The sequence below is a fragment of the Leopardus geoffroyi genome, chromosome B1, assembly GCF_018350155.1.
Source record: "Leopardus geoffroyi isolate Oge1 chromosome B1, O.geoffroyi_Oge1_pat1.0, whole genome shotgun sequence".
Classification (NCBI taxonomy): Eukaryota; Metazoa; Chordata; class Mammalia; order Carnivora; family Felidae; genus Leopardus; species Leopardus geoffroyi.
The window spans coordinates 57,068,072-57,083,000 of NC_059327.1; the positions used below are offsets into that span (position 1 = coordinate 57,068,072).

A 14,929-nucleotide genomic window follows, 5' to 3' on the forward strand; every position below is an offset into this window, starting at 1 on the left:
TTTATTATGGCAAACCTAGCAAATTAATCCACTCCCCAACAACACTTTACAGATCCATTTATACTTTAGATGCAATACGTGACTATTAGCACATTCCCAAATAATCCTACATAATTTTCCTCACTCTCATAATCATTGTCTCCCATTCGCAAAACCCCAGCATGTTGTCTGTTGCCAACTAACATCAGCAACATTGGAAAATGGCAAAATCGGTAACCATCAGACATGTTTCTGTGCTAGTTGACCCTGAGGTCAAAGACAAGCAGATGTTTAAATGAAGGTGGAAAGAGTAATTTTTCCTAATAATTAGCAATAATCAGTATAAAACCTCAAAGAAAAATGACTTTGTGACTCAAGACAGGCTCTGGAATTAATATACCACCCTCTAAGTGGCAAATGATCACTAATACTTGTTCTACCAAAAATATCTTTTCTTCATCAGTATCTTTGTCTTTTAAGATTTATTAAAAGAGTGAAATGGACTTTTGAACTATTACAAAGGATAACCTCTAGGCTATTAGAACTAAAGAGTATCTTTTTGTTTTACAAAAGTGGGTTTTTTGAAAACTTTAATTCTAATAAGATTTTCTTTTTTTTCTTCTAAAATTTAATTAGTAAGACAGCATTTTATGACTGATACATTTACTGTATCTAGTACTTTTTGAAAACAAATTAAAAAGTTTAGACAAAGTAACTTCTAGTCACATAGAATGTTTAAAATGTTAACTGTGAATAAACCAACTGATAACTTTAGAATGACTATTAAATACTAGTTGCATGAATTTTCTTGGTATGTTTGAGGTTAGAGCTTATGTGCTTTCTATACAAAAAAAAAAAAAAAAAAAACTTCCTGAGTTTGAGTAATATACCAGCTCATGATTGTGAAATGAGTCAAATTGTTGCTAAACCAAAATTAGAAAGCTATCAAATGTACTTTGACATATGACAAACCATCACTTAATCTGGCATAAGCAAAAACTGGTATAAGAAAACAAATTAATACTGGATAAAACTCATAGTATATATAAAAGCTAATTTTATTCAGAGACTTACATATGTCCAAAGTCTTTATGTGACACCGTCCAAAAAACTGCCTAAGTTTTCCACAAAATCTTGCTATTTCCACAAGCTCATTTTAAACTCTCATTCAGTACATATTCAGTATCTGCCAACAATTTCTCCTCTCTGTAAGAGGGTAATTGCATGTGATTTTAGATGGTATTAACATTCAACACTCTCCTGTATTCTTTTTACTCATTTCCTTCTCCTAAGATACAGTATTCAGGCCTCCCAAATGTCAACACTTGACCTCGTCCAAGTCAGATTTAAAACATGTCTTCCACAACAACAAACATACCCACCCCTAATTTTCACAATTTCAGTCACTTTTTGCCTGGTTATATTTTCTACTTCTGTAACTTCTCTATTGCCTCTCAAATTTCTTCTCATTTTTGTAACTGATACCACAAGACACTTAAGGCCAAGTTTTCTCTCATAAGTCAAATACAGTCTAACATTTTTTTTTGAGAGAGAGAGAGAAAGAGAAAGGGAAAGAGAAAGAGAAGAGAAAGAGAAAGAGAAAGAGAAAGAGAAAGAGAAAGAATCGTAAGCAGGTGCAACATCCAGCATGGAGCCCAATTCAGGTTTCGATCTCACCACCATGAGATCATGACCTGAGCTGAAATCAAGAGTCAGACACTCAATCAAGACAGCAGTCCATTTGCCCCATCTAACACTAAATTTCATACATTTGTGGTATCAGAAATAATTTTAAACTCAAAACATTCGTGCCATGAAAAGAATAAAAATGGCATAAATTCTCCTCCATTACAAATACTAACTAAAGACTATAAAAATATAGCCATGCCAACCACCATAATTATAACGTTTTTAGTATAAGTATTTCACAATTTCACTAATCTGATTATACAATATTTGGTACCTAAAAATACTTTAAAGCTTATTAAAAACAAATGAAAAGGCTACTTGTTTCAGCTTATACGGTATTAATTAAGTAGGAATAAGCATTGTTTCCATCTCGACAGAAGGAAAAAGCTAGAAAAACAAAAATTAACGATTTTCATTTAACCAGTCAAGGAACTGGAGTTACAGGGAAAATAATAAAGAATCCAACATGTACAGCCATGATGACTGGTGATTTCCAAGTATTAAGTCCGTTTGCATAAGGAATCAACCTGAAAGTGAGCCCTTCTTCAGAGCCACTCCAGAGAACAAATCCAAACTGGAGGGGCTTCTTGCCCAAAACTCAGTGACTGGTGAGTACAATCATGTGGCCTCCTAGGAGTCTACCTGCAGCCACATGAACACCCTCCACCAAAGGCCATAGGCCAACCTGCCGCTTCTCCCTGCCCTTACTCCATGCCATCGATGAAGTTGTCTTCAAGTACATCTGTGAGACCTGCACGATCCAGGCAGGTTGGAACTGTGTCAGCATGGAGCTAGCCCTTCCCAAGGGACCTGTCAGCTATCCAAGCACATCTCTTTCCTATTTCAGGGAACAGATCTAGCTTATCAATCCCTACATGGGCAAAGAGATAGTCCAGAACTTCATGGTGCTGATGTTTGCCACCAGGATCTTTGGCCCCATTTGGAACTAGAGTAACATAACTCTTACCTGCAAGGTGTCTTCCAGCATTGAAGGCCACAGGGGGCTACTTCGATGCACTTGGCATCATCCTACCCGTGACGCAGAACCACATCCTGCGGATGCTGTACGTGGCAGCCATGAAGAAGCCTGGCTCCACCAACTCAGAAGACCTCCGCAATGAGAAAGTCAAAGTGTGGAAACGTATCTCAGAAGAACTGGAGAACAATGCGGTCCTGTACACGTGTGTGGGGAACCCCACGGAGAGATGAGGCCATCAAAGGGTACTTGGACGACTCCACAGTGCACCATGGGTTCACCATTTCCACCTTCGCCAAGTAGAGAACAAAGAGCTAGGACGGGGTGTCGTTTTCCCACCCTGTGGCAGACTCCTCAGTGAGCACAAGGCTGAAGGGCGGCAGCAGTTCCGAAAGGTAGCCTACAACAGCTTCTAGCAGCACTACAAGCCCAGGGAGGCCACACACAGCAAAACGATGAACAAAAAGCCGAGCAGGTTCTTTCAACCCCGAGGAGTAGGAGCTGGACGTGACTTTCGGCAGGAACCGGAAGAGCCCGAACGCGCCTGAGCCCTCCTCCTGAACGGCGTCTGTGGGCCCCTCCTGGCCACCCCTCCGTGATGTACTTTACGTGCAGTGAATCGCTCCGGAGGCCGGCGAGTCTTCACGCCACTGCCGCACAAGGTCGCAAAAGCAGCCCCGGCCCCTCGCCTACATTTTTAGCAGCCGAGGCCTGCAAACAGAGGCAGGTGGACGGCTGGGCTTTCAGTACTCAGACACCTCCAGGTAAGTTCATGTGCACTAGTTTCCCTGTCCCCTCGTTGTATTTGTCTGTGTCCTTCTTACTTTCCTACCTCCAAACCCCACTTTGAGAAGACTTCAGGACCATGGGTCTCAGCCTCATATTCTCAGCCCCTAGCCAACCCTGCCTACCCCTTGCAGCTGCTGCCCAAGTCCAATTACATTCCTCAACTACTGAGCACTGAGATTGGTGCCAAGACTGCCCCTGCCGGCTCAGTCTGAGCCAGTCTTTGCCCACAGGACTAAGCCCCAATGGAAGGAAAAAGAAAAGAAGCCCCTCCGTCTATCCCAGGCTTCTCGGCCTAGAACAGGATGAAAGAAGCAACAGGCAGGGATAGTGGGTGGGGCTCAGTGGGGCAGTGGCCAGCTCACATCCCTGTTGGCTGTGGGCAAGCTCCTCAGAAGACGAGGGAAGAGGTGAGAGCATCCACGTGAAGGCGCTTACCAAAGGTCCTGAGAGGACTCCTGGAGCCACCACAGCCTCAGTACCACACAGTATTCCTGATGACTAGTTGGAAAAGATCTTCATGCTGTCCAGCAGTCCCTGTGTCTGGGGCTACCTGGATATCTCTCTGCCCCAGCAGCTCCCTGCCACCACTCCAGCCTTCCACTCAGTCGCCACCTCCACCTCATCCCAGATATAGGTGGCCCCCTTGCTGCTGGAAAAGCAGAAGCAGTCGCTGGGATGCCTCGTCTCAATCCTTCACATTAAATCCACACACTGAAAAAAAAAGCAAAACAAAAACAAGAGCAAAAACAAAAAAAAAAAAACCTCTTTTTTTCTTAAAAGAAGCATAGTTTCAAATAAGACCTATGCGACCGAAAAATACAACTTTTAGATGGAAATCTGTGTTGGTTGTAACAGGACCTCCCCAGGTGTAATCTGAAACCAACCCCTGTACTCAGAGGGCAGGGAGAGACCTAAGAAACAGGAAGGTCAGTTCCTAGTTAGTAGATGGCAGTTTTAATAAGCAAAGGGAAGTTACATAGGAGGCTTGTCTTGGGTGGCAGCAAGCAGATCCTTGCACCTGTTCACCAAATCTTAATTTATATAAAGGCCTTAACTGGATTCAGTTATGTATGTCATGCAGCTATTCACACCACATCTCTCTCTCAAGGCTATGTCCTTGGAGCAACGTCTGGGAGTGGGAAAGGCAAGGAGAACTCACATCCCAAGGACAGGAGAGAAAGTGAGGAGCCTTGGAGTGCCTGGGTCCAGCTAAGGCGTCAACTGGAGGTCGCATTTTTTCAATGACTTTCCCCAACAGTCTGCAGGAAAGAATAGAACCTGAGCATTTGCTTACCTTGGGCGTGTGTCACCAGATACCATATTCATCCATAAGAAGTTTTGGTTAGAAAATTTTTAACAAATTGCTAAGGATGAATGTGGAGTAGCATAAAGGTATAAAACCCTTAAGGGCATGAAGATACAGGTCAGTAAACACCCTCTTGGTTTTTCTCCAGGACCCCTACCACTCACTCATGGGGAAGATGGAAAGAATCAGAGACAGTTCCCTATGGTGCTGGCTGGGAGAGGAGGACAGAAGGCCCTGCAGAAACTTCACAAAGAACACCTTTATAGAACACAAACCTTAATCTGCAGGGAGTAAACAAACAAAACAAAATACATAAAAACTGTAAACGTAGAGTACTCATGGAAACCCATTGCTGCTGGAAGAGACAAACAAGGGGAAAAAATATCTATTCCTGGGGAAGAGCAGGGATATTAGACCCAGCCTTGCATTAGTTTGAAGTAGGGACAAAAAGACCAGGGGGGAGAGGGGTGCTCCTAGACTTTTACCTATTTTCACAGTGCCTACCCAGGACTGAGGTTTTTCACATGAGAGTGTCCTCACTGCCACACTAATAAGAATCAAGTAAAAATAAGAATGAAAACAACTAAAAATTTCTGCAAGAGCTTCTTTTGCAAAGAAACACAAAGGGCAGACCTAACATGTAGGGGAGAGACCCAAAGGAATGCAGAGAGCATTAACTGAGATAAATCCTCTGATATATTATCCCACATCATACATACAAGATGCCACTATAGAAATGTAAGGTATCACTGTGGGGCACTGAGAGTGACCACAGAAACAAATGTTTAAAGCTCAGTCAATTCCTGACTAGATTAACACAAATCCCCACATTAAAGACAGCTGAAGAAAGAATGAGCTCCTCTAGAAGTAGAAAAGTATTTATCTCAATATTTACCATTTTGCAAAACATGTTGAATTTCAACGAGAACAACGTTATAAGGCATACAAGAAGCAAAACACAATATAAACAAGAACCAATTACAACACCGATGTTTAAACACTTAAGGAATTTAAAATAACTATGGTTAATATATTTAAGGCTCCAATTTCAAAGGTAAGCACATGCATGGGGAGATAGTTAATTTCATCTACTGGAAGGAAATTATATGAAAGAAGCAAATGGAAATGCTAGAAATCAAAAACATTGATGTGGGGATGAAGAAGAGATTTCTGATGGGTTCATCAGAAGACATGATATAGATGAGAAAACCATAGAATTGAAGACACACCACTGGAAATTATCCAAACTGAAATCAAAGAAAAATAAGTCAATAAGACAGAAAAAAATATCTACAGTTCTAAGACAATTAACAAATTAGCATGGGTGTGATCAGAATCCTAAAAAGAGAAATGAGAAGAGATGGGGTAGAAGATATTTTTGAGGAAATAATGGTCAGATTTTTCCAAAATCAAGACCACAATCTACTGATACAAGAAGACTGAAGACACAGAAATGGGGGGAAACAAAAGTACCATATAGGCATAACATATTCAGACTTCTAAAAATGAAGACATAAAAGGAGACAAAAATGATTCATTATGTACAGAAGAATAAAGATCATAATACGGTAAACTTATCACAAACCACACAAATAAGAATACAATGGAGTGACATGTTTAGATTACCAGGGTAAGAAAAAAAATCTGTTCACCCCAGAATTCTGTATCTAGCAAAAATATCCTTCAAAACAAAGTAGGAAAAAAAAACAGGAATTCACTGTCAGCAAATAAGCTCTAAAATAAAAACTAAAGAGAGTTCTTTAGTCAGGAAAAATATAAAGATCTGTATTTGTAACATTTAAAGAACTCTTAAAATCATAAAACAACTCCAAAAATGAGTGGTCAAAGATCATAACACAATCTTTAATAAAATATGGGTGACAAACGTATGAAAAGATGTCCAACATCAATCATTAAGGAAATAGAGTTAAAAGCACAAAATACTACTCTAAATCTATTAATATAGCTAAAATAAAAATAAAAACAATGCAAATGGGGAAAAACCTGAGAATACCAAATATTACAGAAGATGCAGGGCAAGTGGAACTCTTATTCACTGCTGCTTAGAATGCAAAATGTTATGGTGACTTTGAAAAACAGTTGGACAGTTTTTTAAAAAGTTGAAAAGTCGTTTACCATTTTAACCAATTATATCACTTCTAGCTATTTACCCAAGCAAATCGAATACTTATGTTCAGACAAAAGCCTGTATATTGAAGTTTGTAGATTTATTCAAAATTGCTAGAAACTGGAAACAACTCATTTCCCCTTCAGCAGGGAAACAGTCTTTGTCTATTCATACAATATAATACTGCACAGGAATAGAAAGAAGTGAACTGTTGTTTCATGCATCAACATCGATGAATTTTAAAAGCATTTTCAAAGATCTAAAAGCATGCATATTGTATGATTCTATCAATATGTGATTATGGAAAACAAAACCATTGAAACAAAATACCTATCAGGGATTAGAGAAGGAGAAATAATGTGACTAAAAAGGGGTAGCCCAATGGATATTTAGGCCAATGGAACTGTTTAGTGGTACAAATAGCATATGTATATGCTAAAACCCATAAGATTGTACATCTCAAAGAATAAACTTTAAAAACAAGCAAACAGCCATAATAACAGTAAAAACATCAGATACCAAGATATTAGGAAAACCCAGGATGAAATCTTGCAGTCCCCAACAAACTAATTTAACTGTATTACAATTAATTGTTATATACCTCACTTAAAGACATGAAGAGGAAAAGAGTAGAACTAAGTAACTTTGGAAAACAGTGTTTTGATCAGATTATCTTAGGATACTATAATGATGGATACATATCATTATATATTTGTCCAGACCCATAGAATGTGAACTTTAAGGTTCCAAGAGTGAAACCTAAGGCAAACTATAGACTTTAATGATTACAATGTGTCAGTGTATATTCACAATTGTAATAAAGGTATCACTCTTAGGGGATGTTATTAACGTGGGAGGTTATGCATGTGTGGAGAGGGGGGTATTTGAGAAATCTCTATACCTTCTCAATTTTGCTATGAACCTGAAATTGCTCTAAAAACATGAAGTCTTTAAAAACATTAAAAAGATAAATGTAAAAATTTAGTGAATGCTTTAAACATTTCTAAATGATATACAGATTATCCTTAAAAACTATGTCACAATTTTACAAGCTTTTTTTTTTAATCGAGAGGTTATATTTGTTTGTGTCTCCTGAGGAAAAAAAAATAGAATAGCAGGGTCATTCTTATGTGTAATTATTTGACTCTCATCTCTAATACTATGAGGTACCAAATTTTTTTACGCCCTGTCACTGACATTCTTTCCAGACACTTTGAGACTGCTGGTCATGAGAAGCATATGTGTTCCAAACTTCCCTCAACACGACTGAATGCTATCATTGACAATTATCTTTGATCTTCCCAAGAGATGACCCCCATGCCTATGTAACCTAGAGCACACAAAAGACCCAGAAGTTAGAGCCCTATTGAAGTTTATATTTGATACAGCATTAAAAATTTATATATGAATAAATATCATTTAGATATTAAAATATTCATCTACATTAGGTATGTATTTAATCATTATTAAGTGATATGAGATTGATTTTTACTGTTTCTCAAACTTTAATGTTAAACAGTATAAAATGGAAAGCATATTAAAACAATTTTCTAGACCCCCATTCCCAAAGATTCTAATTCAGTCCTTTAGGATGTGAACCATGGGTTTGCATTTCTAATAAGCTCATGGGCTATGCCAATACTGCTGGCTCAAATACCACAATTTGAACTTTTAATCCAAAACATCTCATCTACTTCAGTTAAGCTCTTTTATATTATATAATCTAGCATAAGAGATTTCTATATTTCTTATGTCTTATTCTTAGGAATAGGTTGTATACACAGGAATAGGTTGTCTAGATCTACTTCTAGGCCAGTTGTAGCTAAAACTTGTTTATGTGAGAATGCAAAAAAAAAAAAAAAAATGATCACCATGATACTAAAATTAATTTCAAACATTTAAAAATTGTGTATCTGTGAGAGGAATATAAATAAGATACCTACATGGTATATAAATCTACATACAGAGCTTCATTTTCATTAATATTTCATTGCCATTTTGAAGCAAAACTTCCACGAACAGCATTTATTACTTCAGAAAGGAAAAGGTAAATTCAAAACAATATACTTGAGAAGCAGAAGTAAAGGTGGTGTTCAAATTGAGAATCCGGTGATATGTAGAAAGTGAAATATCAAATATTTATATAAACTTCTATTTATGGATAGCCTATCTATATAGAATACAAATTACCGTATACTACCGTACTATAAATATTATCATGTTCTCTGCGCATATTTGAAAAATTGCATGGAAACAGATATCCTGCTGTTACAACAGGGCCTATTAGAACAATTTATAATCTAGGTTGTGAAAAAAAATAATTCCTTTGAGATATAAGTTTAAAAAAATGGCAAAATTCCTTTCTTGATCATGAAGGAAGTGTAGTTACTTGAGAAAATATTTGAGGCCGTCTGGCCATCCATACAGATCACCAATGTAGTCCATTGTTATTTTGGAATATTTTTTACTGACTGCAAGCTGGTACTCTCTTCTTGAATCTGAGAAGCAAAGGGCAAGTTAATTGTTCTGGAGTGAACACAGATTTAATGCAGCAGGATGTCATTTTTGTGTGCATTAATAATTCAACTTTACTTTACAATTTATCACATACCACGGACTATTTTGTATTCAACAGTGCACAAAAACTGATTTACCCACAGGCTTGATTTCACTCTCTAATCTGGTAGTCCAAAAAGAGGAACTAAGGTCCTCAGACAGAGTATGTGTGTCAAAATGCTAAGATGAAAGGGAACAGGACATTCACTCTTTGTAGCTAATCATAATCTAAACTATATCAATAATATTTATTTCGGAGCAAACATTTTCTTCTGATTGCTAATATGAATTCTTATAGAATGACCATTCTATTGTATGCATTTAGAAATCGTGTCCTTCCAAAAATTAAACCCATTCAATAAATATTTAAGAGTTCAATGTCAGAGCCTAGATGGGCTCTGACATCCGGGAGAGCAGAGGAGGCCAGGCTAGGGAAGTTACAACGAAAGCAAGGAACAGCAGAGCTTATAGATACAGAGGAGTAGGCTGGCATTGGATGCCAGAGTCTGATCAGTGGAGGTCATGACATTTAGAGTCAGAGCCAAAAAAGGTAAGCTGGGCAACCATGCAATAGGCTGAATCAGTAAGGGATGCTCAATAAGAGAGAGTAAGTAGAGTGAGGAGGGCATTCACATAGGAGGCAAACAGAGCCAATTACAATGAGGAAAGTAACTGTGAACACGGGCTACCAGGGCATAAATGTGGTCATCCATGCATGGGGGCGTCTCTGTATGGGGTGTTGGAGACCAAGCAAATCTCAGGGTGCTTTTCACAGAGAGAGGCACTCCGTTGTGGGATGACAGAGCTCTAAAGGGCTGAGGACATCCTAGCATGGAGAGCTGAAAACCATATGCAGTGAGGAAAACTGCTTTGGGAGGAGAAACTCAGAAAGAGGAAAAACTAGAATGAACCTTGTACTTTGTATCTTAATGGAGTATTTCAGTGTAAATTCATGGCTTTTAATATACAGAGATAGATGTAGAAATAAATATAGATGTTAACATAGATGTATATAGGTGTGTATGAATGCATACATGTACAGCCTAGTTATGTTCACTGAGATGGCTTAGGCCATGGAATAAAAATCAGCACATCTAGTACTTGTACCTTGGTTTCTACTTAACATTTTTCCTCAAAACAAAAACAAAACAGCTACTCAGTGAAATTGTTGGTACATGGACTGAGGCAAAGAAAGTAAAAAAGAACATAGAATATCTTCTGCCAGAAAGAATGGTAATGCTTAACAAAGGAGAATAGTATAAAAGAACACAAAATAATAGAATTTCCCTGTCCAAAAATGTGAAACAGTTTGAGCATCAAAATAAATTAAGATTGTAACACAAAATAATACATTAAATAAATTGGGAAATCATAACCACATATAGATATAAATTGTTGAAAGAATTGAAATTTTTAATTAAGTGTGGAGAATTACATAATTTCAAAGCATCTCCCAGAAAAATGGCTATTGTGATGGGGTGGCATAACTGTATACTGGAGAAGTCTAACAGACAATAAGTACCTTAATAACGTTAGCAAGATGAAGTTCATCAGTAACAGGCAAATTGAAATATTGTGCAAACCCATAGGATGCAATGAGCATACAGCAACATTTGGAATACTGTTCCTCTCATGTTCCTATCTGAACTACATAACTTTGACTTAGTCATGATGAAACATCAGGCAAATGTGATTTGAAGAGCATTGTAAAAAATAGCCTGTAATCTTCAAAATACCGAGGTCATAAAAACTGAGAAAAGCCTGAAGAATCCACCCAGACTGAATTAAAGTGAAGAGACAAGCCAGCAGTGTGTGCTATAATCCTCAGTTGGAACCTTTTCCTCTCAAAGGCATTACTGAGACATAAGTTCATTCTAAGATCAGATGGTATTTATGTTAATTAGCTGATTTTGACAGTGTATTTAGTTACACAGGAAAATGTCCCTGTTTGTAAGAAATACATACTGAAGTAAGGAAAAAGATAAGACATTAGATCACCAAATACTTTTAAGTACTTCAAAAGAGACTTATTTTACTGGACTCAGAATTTTTCTGTAAGTTTGAGATTGTTTATAATAAGAAAAATGGAAAGAATATGGACACCAAACAAGTTCCCTTTACTTCTTAAGTAAAACTATTATTTTTACAATTGACTTTGTGGAGATTCAAATGGAAGTATGAACAAAATGTACAAATGGAATATGTACAAAAGTACAATTTTATTTATACATATTTTTTCAATCTTTTTCTATCTTGATCAGGTCAGGCCAACCAACATAAAATAGTCAAGTAGTTGATAAATTGATGCTGTCTTTTCTTTGCTCTGATTTTCCTAAACAGACTTCATATTCAAGTCAGTTTTTTTTAGTGTTTCCTTTATAATCGGGGTTTTTTTTTGTAAAAATAACCTATATGCATATCTTTCCTCATTCAATTTCCAGGTAACAGCTTTCTAAGAGCATCTGTGTAAATAGAAACACACAAATATATATATGTTCATATATATGCACACATATCTTACACATTCATCTGTATCCACACACATATATATATAAAATATGAATATATACATATACATGTGCATGTACTTTTTATGCACGTACACATATATTTTCCCAAAAAGGATTATAATACATATATTTTTCTGAAACTTTATTTTTACTTTCCAGGTAGCCACACACATATTTCCCATACTGTTTTCTCCTAGACGTTTAATACTTTGTTATAGGTATGTAATGAATAAAGTTGAAATTACTGGTTTTGTTACAAATTTTAATGTAACATATGTGTTGTAATCAACATCTTACTGTATATACGTGTATACACACACACACACACACACGTATATACATATATACACACATATATATATAAAGTTACTATGAAACATACTCAGAAAGTTGTACTCATTAAATTCATAACTACAGGCAAAGAGAAAACCGGTTTACTCACATCCTCACCATTATTATTATTAATATTTTAAGTATTTGCCAAACTAAAATTTGAGAAGTATTATCCATTATTGTAGTTTTCATTTATTTACTTATGATAAGCCTGGACCTCAGAAGCTTTCATTTTTTTATAGTTTTGGCATTATTTAGGGATCCTTTTAACTCTTGGTTCTGAGAGTTTGAAAAAAATGCTTATTTAGCTATTTAGCATAAGGGCACATTTCTATGTCACCTTTGTCAGATGCCATGGCTATTGAGCAGTGTTATTATCAACCAAACTGAAATATTAATGAAAGTATATCAGTGTATTGTCTCCTTATAAAAACAATCAACCACCCGTGACATATGTATGGAACTCTTTCTTCAGTCAACAGCACATATCCACTGAGAGCATAATGGAGGTCAGACTCTAGTCTGGACACACAATATAGCAGTTAACAAAACAGGCAAAAATATTGCACTCACAGATTGTATTCTACTGAACAGACTGTAAATTGGTTGTCTCAAAATTTAGTAATACATTATACATTATAATGCTTATAAATGCAGTTTGCATAAAAGGGAAACAAGGCTGTCCAGGATTTTGAATCTGGAAGTCTGTAAGCATTGGAATTCTCTCTGTTGGAGGGTGCTTAGGTGAACACTGTTCAGTTAAGACACTGTCAATTTGATTCAGATAGTTTCTTAAAATATGATACCATCATTTATTTTACAGCATGCTATTGCCTAGTTAGAAGCTGCTATTTCATTCTTTGTCACTTGATAAACTTGTAACAAGATGTATTATGTGCTGGCTTTGATTCTGCAGTTTCTAGGCAGAAAGTCAGAAAGGAATTGCACTTCCAGGTGCTAGGAAGACGTCCCTGTTTCCTCTATGTATCAGGTTTGGAAATACATTAACTACTATATTATATTAAATAATAATATGTATTAATTTAATACTAAATGTAATTTTTCAGAAATTTTAAATTTTTTCCGGATGCTGATTATATAATTTTTCTGCACATCAAATATTTCCATTTTAGTGCATTCACGTTTTACAATGAACAGTCATCCTCTACAAATTGATTTTTAAAGATGGCATGAAGTCAATAAATAAAATGCCACTAAATTTAATAATTTTCCATTTCTTGTTACCTAGAATAACTGTCAGTTAAAACATTGTATTGCCACAATTATAATGGCTATAACTAAAGTTTATTGTCCAACTGTAAGTTTTTAGTGGATTCTATTTCATAGCATTTGACCACACCAATATTTTTCCTTCCAACAATAGAATAAGAAGGATTAAATGATTTTTAATTTAGAAAATAACTTAGAGTTTAGAGATATTTTCATATTAAAAAATGTTTATTTATTTTGGCAGTGGGGGGAGAGACAGAGATAGGGAAACACAGCAAGTTCTGCACTGTCAGGGCAGAGCCCCACACGGAACTCAAACTCACAAACCGTGAGACCACGACCTGAGCTGAAATCAAGAATCGGATGCTTAACTGACTGAGCCACCCAGGAGCTCCAAGATATTTTCATATTTTTAACAAAATCTATGAAATGTAAATTTTTTTGAGAAGTATAATAATCACAATAAATGAAGTTTGCAGATTTGAAGTTTGGAGATTACTTAATTACATGGAGAAGGTTACCTATACATAAAATTAATAGGATACATAAAATAATTTTGTTATTACATATTTTTTAATCCATAGTTAATTTTATGATTTCCTCAAAATAAGCACTGAATTTAAATGCATTAAGCTATGAAGAAAAAATATCAAAGGATAATGGGGATGCAAAAAGTTTTAATATTCTACTAAAGATTTTTTATACTTTTCAAACTATTTAGTGTCACCAAAACCAATAGTAACTATTTCCTGAATCCTAAATCTGGGCTAGATACTTTCCATGAATTTTAGAGACAATATATAATTTAAATTTAACCATATAACTGCTTAAAATATTAAATTACATAGCATCCTATGAATAATCTGTTGTTTAAAAACAACCCTATAGGCACTTGTACCCCAATGTTTATAGCAGCACTCTCAACAATAGCCAAATTATGGAAAGAGCCTAAATGTCCATCCACTGATGAATGGATAAAAAATGTGTGGTTTATATACACAATGGAGTACTCTGTGGCAATGAGAAAGAATGAAATATGGCCCTTTGTAGCAACACGGATGGAACTGGAGAGTGTTATGCTAAGTGAAATAAGCCATACATAAAAAGACAGATACCATATGTTTTCACTCTTATGTGGATCCTGAGAAACTTAACAGAAACCCATGGGGGAGGGGAAGGAAAAAAAAAAAAAAGAGGTTAGAGTGGGAGGGAGCCAAAGCATAAGAGACTCTTAAAAACTGAGAACAAACTGAGGGTTGATGGGGGGTGGGAGGGTGGAGAGGGTGGGTGATGGGTATTGAGGAGGGCACTTTTTGGGATGAGCACTGGGTGTTGTATGGAAACCAATTTGACAGTAAACTTCATATATTGAAAAAAAAATAAAAACAACCCTATGAAGTAGTATTTCTCTATAACTAGAAATTGTAGAGTGA

At 36.3% G+C, this 14,929-nt stretch overlaps 1 pseudogene; it reads left to right on the forward strand.

Annotated features, from left to right (window-relative positions):
• Window positions 1–2,453: 2,453 nt before the first annotated feature.
• Window positions 2,454–3,150, forward strand: LOC123596363 (annotated as a pseudogene).
• Window positions 3,151–14,929: the final 11,779 nt, after the last annotated feature.